General features: G+C 39.6%; 1 long non-coding RNA gene across 1 annotated transcript; it reads right to left on the reverse strand.

The window, feature by feature from the left end:
* Window positions 1–2,945: 2,945 nt before the first annotated feature.
* Window positions 2,946–6,907, reverse strand: LOC147584361 (uncharacterized). The gene is made up of 2 exons (XR_015248952.1): window positions 3,357–6,907; window positions 2,946–3,193 (listed from the first exon to the last, which is right to left on the reverse strand). It is a non-coding gene; the product is annotated as an uncharacterized LOC147584361 (long non-coding RNA).
* Window positions 6,908–7,078: the final 171 nt, after the last annotated feature.

Here is a 7,078-nt window from a genome sequence, read left to right on the forward strand (position 1 = left end):
TCAGTTGAGCGTCTAACTCTTTTTTTTAATGTTTATTTATTTATTTATTTATTAATTTATTTATTGAGAGAGAGCGAGCACACATGTGGGGGTGGGGAGAGGAGAGGGAGAGAGAATCGCAAGCAGGCTCCATGCTGTCAGCTCAGAGCCTGATGCAAGGCTTGAACTCACAAACCATGAGATCATGGCCTGAACCAAAATCAAGAGGCGGGTGCTCAATTAACTGAGCCACCCAGGCACCCCAAGACTGTCTAACTCTTGATTTTGGCTCAGGTCATATTCCAGGGTTGTGGGATCGAACCCCGCATTGGGCTCCGTGCAGAGCATGGAGCCTGGTTAAGATTCTCTCTCTTCCTCTGTCCCTCTCTCCTGCTCACACCCACTCTATCTCAAATAAATAATAATAAGAAGAAAGTAATTTGTTAATATATACCCAGAGATTTAAATGTCCATACAGTTTGACAAAATAATTCCATTCGTGGAAATCTGTAATAGGGAAATTATCAAAAGACAGAAAATATTTTTCACATATGCACTAAAGTGTGCATGACTCTTCTTTTACAACAATGGTATGAGAATGATTTAGTAAACTCTTACACATTCACAAGAGGAAATCTTCCTCAGCAGCTTTGGATACTGGTGATCAATACTGTACAACCTGGGAAAGTGCTTTTCATGTTACTATATTTTATCAAAAAATAACAGTAAACTGTATGACTTCAATTATGTTACGTGTTGCTAAAACAACAGAAGAAAGCAGGGAATGTCAAAATGTTCAGAGTTTATCCTAGCATGGAGAGATTATAGGTAAATTTTTCATCTTCTTCCTAGTTTCTGTATTTTCCAAGATTTTTCCAAGTTAAATTTTTGGTTTTGTTATCTTTTTACAACATATTTTGTTATGTTGTTTACAATGTATTTTGTTTATCATGAATCTTAGATCAAATTGTTATTAAAAAGTAAAATTGATTTAGATTGTTGAAGTAAAATTATAAAAGTACAAAATTATAAAAATGTAAAAGTATATTAGATTGTTATTAAAAAGTAAAATTGTATTCGGGCGCCTGGGTGGCTCAGTCAGTTAAGTGTCTGACTTTGGCTCAGGTGATCTCATGGTTCGTGAGTTCAAGCCCTGTATCAGGCTCTGTGCTGACAGCTCAGAGCCTGGACCCGGCTTTGGATTCTTTGTCTACCTATCTCTATGCATCTCTCCTGTTTGTGCTCTCTCAAAAATGAATAAACATTTTAAAAAAATTTTTTTAAAAAGGAAAATTGGATTTAGAATGACTCAGTATGCTTTACTTCCCTGCTTTCCCACAAGTGATGAGAGCAATTGACTCGAATGTTCACATTCAGCTGAAACTACAGACCGACGGAGCTCACAGATGCAGGCAGGTGTCCTGTTGTGGGATGGGCACAGGCTTCCACTTCCTCCTCTGCTGCTTACTACCTGAAGGACCCCAAGCAAGTACCTTTAATCTTAGTGAGACTCAGTTTCTTCCTATGTAAAATAGGGTAATCATGCTTGCCCTAACAAACTTCACAGGGTTTCACTGAAAATTAAATTGTGTGAAAAGCACTTCAAAATCTATAAAACAGAATATAAAAATATATTAACTGTAGATCTTAAAATAAAATATATAACAGGCTCTATTATAATTCACAAGTATAATTCTTAGTACGATAATAATTTATTTTTGTTATATTTGTAAAACTTCAAAAAATTTCATTTTGTAACACGATACATACTATTTTAAGGGGATGATATGAAAAAATTTATCTGACAGACACTTTGGGGAGAAACAATTATTAGATATTAGATATTCAGTGACAATGTTTAGACTCCTGCTGATAATAAACAGAGACCATAATTGTGTTTCTTAATTACTTTCCTTAATTTAAGATAGCATTTATAATGATCTGAAAAAAAGTTATGAGTATGTTTATAGAAGAATCTTGCCCATAATATTCGAGGTATATTAACTTCTTTCAGCCAAATTTCATTATACTTTTCTGTTAAGATTTAAACAGCCTAGTAGAAATTAAGACACTAGGTACTTTTCTGAAATTGTCCAGCTTTGTAAGGTAGTATTTTATTTACCATTGAGATTTGAATATTGGCACAATAATAATAACGTTCATTGTTCTAATCAAATTGAACAATTGATATTATTAGATTTCAATTTGTTTTCTGTCCAAGCGAATTATACTCCTTTTTCATAAGAACACAGTAGATGTTAATGAATGTGTTAAAAGTGTGAAATTCAAACATTCTTAATGTTTTTACTTTTCTCTTTACTTTTTTTTTAATGTATATTATTTTTGAGAAAGACAGATTGCAAGTGGGGGAGGAGCACAGAAAGAAAGAGATAGAATCTCCAGGCTCCAAACTGTCTGCACAGAGCCCAAAGTGGGTCTGAAACTCAAGAACTGCGAGATCATGACCTGAATCAAAGTAGGCTGCTTAACTGACTGAGCCACCCAGGCGCTCTTATGACTTTTCAATACATTAAAAGTCTATAAGGAAATATATTTTACACAGGGAAATGCTTACATTTTATTGTTATTCCTTATTGTATTCCCTGGCACATTTAAAATGTTATCATTTCATGCATGCTGGTAAATTTAAGTAAGCCTCTTCTACCAAAGCAACTGTGATTATAATTCTTTTTCAACATTTTTAAATTTATTTTTGAGAGACAGAGAGAGACACAGCACAAGCAGGGGAGGGGCAGAGAGAGAGGGAGACACAGAATCTGTGCTGAGCTGTCAGCACAGAGCCCGATGTGGGGCTCGAACTCACAAACCACGAGATCATGACCTGAGATGAGGTTGGACGCTCAACTAATTGAGCCACCCAGGTGCCTCGATTATAATTCTTTTTCCAGTTATGACACATTATATCAAAAACAAAATAAAATAAAATAAAAATGGCAATGAATCCATTGTGCAATTCCAAATTGAAAAATAAATATTTTTAATTAACAATGGAGATAAACATGAACCAGAAAAGCATAAGATTATATAATTCAAAGCCATTCATGGCTGCAAAGATAACTCAAATACATTCCAGCATCAATTTCCAATTCTCATTTCTTTAATGCAGCTCATAACCCAGTGTCACACAACTTTCTAGGATTCATGGATCCATGGTGCATCCCATTTTGTCTCACTTCTGAATGCCATCTTGAAACTAACAGAAAAAAAAAAGATGATGTCATATGGCCATTTTATTTATGTAATTATGTCATAAGGGGACCCCTGTGCTTATGATGGTAGCCCTCCCCATTCTCTTTCATTTCTGTAGATTTTCCTCAACATACTTTATTTTATTGCAGAAAGCAATAAATCCTTACCTTTGGTGTACATCAGACTTTCCTGGAGGGTTTGTTAAAAATGCATTTGCCAGGGCCCAATCCTATTCTGATCCAGAATGTTCAAGGTGGGGCTTGGAAATGTAAATTTTCATTATATTAGTTTGCTTGGGCTGCCATAGAAAATACCACTAGAGGGGCACCTGGGTGGCTCAGTCGGTTGAGCATCCGACTTCAGCTAAGGTCACAATCTCACGGTCCGTGAGTTCGAGCCCCGCGTCGGGCTCTGGGCTGTTGGCTCAGAGTCTAGAGCCTGCTTCGGATTCTGTGTCTCCCTCTCTCTCTGCCCCTCCCCTGTTCATGCTCTGTCTCTCTCTGTCTCAAAAATAAATAAACATTAAAAAAAAAATTTAAAAGAAAATACCACTAGAAAAGTTGGGGGGCTTAAAGAATAGAATTATAGGGGCACCTGGGTGGCCCAGTCGGATGAGGGTCTGACTTCAACTCAGGTCATGATCTTGTGGTGTGAGTTCAAGCTCCACATCGGGCGATACCATCAGCCTATCAGTGTGGAACCCACTTCTTCAGATCCTCTGTCCCCCTCTCTCCTCCTCCTCCCTTGCACTCTCTCCCTCCCTGCAAAAACAAAAATGTATTTTTCACAGTTCTGGAAGCCAGAAATCCAAGATCAAGGTGTCAGCACGGTTGGTTTCTCCTAAGGCCTCTCTCCTTGGCTTATAGATAGCCACCTTCTCCGTGTGCCCATAAGGTCTTTTCTCTGTGCACACATGACCCTGGTATCTGTGTATACAAACGTCCTCCTTTTAAAAGGATACCAGTCGTTGGATTAGGGCCCAACTTAGTGATCTCATTCCTGCTTGATCATCTCTTTGAAGTTCCTATCTCCAAATATAGATACATTCTGAGGTACGAGAGATTAGGGCTTTAACATATGAATTTTGGGAGGATACAATTCAGCCCATAACATGTGCCCTAGTGTTTCTGATGCAGGTGGTCGAAGATTCATGTTTAGACAAACACTAATTTAGACTCTAGGCAAGGGAACTGTGCACAGTCACCTCCATCCCTTTGTTTTCTGTGGCTTAAAAGATGTAGCCTTTTCTAGGAGTGTCTTGCTATTTTACGCCTAAAAAAATAGCATTTGGCTATCATTTGGTTTTCCATCCTTACGGTCTACCCTATTTACTCTTTAGCAAAAGCAAATGGGGGACTTCCTTTTTGCAGAATCCTAAACTCTGAAAAGAGGGATTCCGTCTAGGACACAGACTCACCCATGAGTTTAATGCTAAACCACTTTTTTTTTTCCAACTGGTAGAGCTATCTCCCCACTGCAAAATTTCAAGCTCTCCCTGGCCTATCCATATGAATTCTCCTAGCAAAACCTGCACCCCTCTTTCTTTCTAGCACACCATTGTAGTTACCTTCACAGTATCTCCTACCTTCAAGCTTTCCTCACTCACTGTCCTGCAGTTAGTTGTAGCAGAAACGGCCAGGTGTGAGCAGATGTACTGTGAGTCACTTTCAGATCTGTGCCCGAAGGTCTCTGATCAAATTATCCCCATCATGGGAGTCTCGCCACACCATGCTATATAAAATAACCTCTCCCACCCACCCTGTTGATCTTTATCTAGCTCCTCTGCCTTGCTTTTTTCCCCGCAAGTTCATCACCACCTTCAGAATGTCTGTTTTCCCCCCACTAGAGGGTAAGCTCTGCTTTGTTTTGCTCACGGCTGTATCCCCAGAGTGCAGAACAGTAACCCAGGAAAATGAGCATGTCCTTGAGGTGATCTTGCATTTCTTCTGTGAAGTAAAAGGCAGGGCCTCCTGCCGAAAGGGAACTGGGGAGGTGGTAGGCAAGCGGGCCTGAGAAGAATTCAGGTTTGAAGATCTTTTATGGAGAATGGGAGAGGATTAGAGGGAATTCAAAAGCACTGGCTGGGCAGGGTTCAAAACCCAGCTAAAAGTGGAGCCCATGAATATCTCCTACCTACGCTACTGTGTGATGTCCCACAATTCTCACAGCCTGGAGAGGAGGAGAAAATGCAAAATGGTTACTTTGATTCTACCAATACTCCTTGGCGTAACATTTTCGGCCATTTGCAGTAAGCCCCTATTTACCTTTCCTATTAATTCCTCAGCTATACCACGTTTCTTTTTCTCCCTTAAACTCGTTTATATCTTCGCTTTGTGAGTACGGTTTCCTCTGAATTCCCAAATTTCCCCTTGCTAATTTTTGTCTTTCAAGACTCCACTCAAATATTGTTATTTTGAAAACGTTCCTCACTGTGCTATGATCATACCTTTTTTTTTTTTTTTACAAATACACAATCTTTGGAATACAGATGCATCTGTCATTTACTGTGTGAACTTGAGCAAGGTATTAATTTTTTTAAAGGTAAGCTTTTTTTTTTTTTTTTTTTTTTTTTAGCTTGTTAGAACAAGTTGGAGAGGAGCAGAGAGAGAGAATCCGCAGCAGGCTCTGCACTATCAGGGCAGAGCTGGATTCAGGGCTGTATCCCATTAACCCTGAGATCATGACCTGAGCCTACCGAAATCAAGAGTCAGGCACTTAATCGCCAGGCCACCCAGGTGCCCCAAGATATTAAACATTTTTATCCTTCAGCGTCCTCATCTGTAAAATGGATATAATGATAAGACCTATTTCAGAGACTTGTTTGAGAAGATTAAATGAAATAATGTACCCAAAACATCTGGCATGTAATTGAACACCAAATGGTGTTATTATTGCAATAACTTGCATGTCTCCCTCTCTTGACAGAAGGTTCCCTAAAAGCAGAGATCACGTCGCTTTTTATTCCTAATAGTTGACGCAGTACCTGGAATAATGTAGATTCTCCGGAATTGTGTAATAAATTAATCATTAGTGAAATGTCATAAGTAGTTGAAGATGCTACTAAGGTTATTAGTTTTTTACTGAATTAGAATAACAGCAAAGAGAGGCCAACGCTGGGGAACGCACACGTGTTAATTTAGCAAGAAGGAGGCAGCGCTGGTAATTCAAACCGTTTCTTCAAGAAAATAGAGTACACACAAAAAAATAAAAAACGTGGCCAAACAGATGTGGATCTTGTACGCATGGAGCCTACAGTCAGATACACTGTACTACAACAATACTCAATCCATACTTACTACATTTACAGCGTTTCGGACTTTCTGCCTCTCGCTCCCAATAGAATAGACTGAGAAGAGCGGTTTCCTGTATAAACTTTGAATCTCCAGCACCCAGTAGAGTTTAATAGTTGGAGCCCGATAAACATTTAGGTAATTAATGAATGGCACAAAAAGGAAGCAAAGCAACGTTGTTAACATTGTCAGAGCTCCTCTCCACAACCCAAGAGGCGAACTCGCTGGCCCCAAGAGCAAGCTCCTTATGTCGAGATCTTAGGTTTCCCACCCCAGAATTTGCTGGGAAACAGGAGGGAGGCGCATGACGGAAAGACACCTTTTTTGGATTTCAGCGATCCAGGACCTGGCTTGAGGGAAACATCCACAATCCTAAAGGCCTCGCGTAATTTAAACCTACTCCACAACGGGGAGATCACCACCCCAAAACTTACTTGAGCAACTCCGCGCAGTTAGGCGAGACACCCGCTTCGATTCTAAACTAGCCAATCCTAACTGCCAGAATCTGCGGCGCGGTGTCTTCTGGGATCTGTAGTTTCTCGAGTTTAGGATTTCCGCCTGCTCATGACTACAATTCCCGGCGACCACTGGGCTCAAGG

This window comes from Puma concolor, chromosome A1, assembly GCF_028749965.1.
Source record: "Puma concolor isolate L17-30 chromosome A1, mPumCon1.1.hap2, whole genome shotgun sequence".
Classification (NCBI taxonomy): Eukaryota; Metazoa; Chordata; class Mammalia; order Carnivora; family Felidae; genus Puma; species Puma concolor.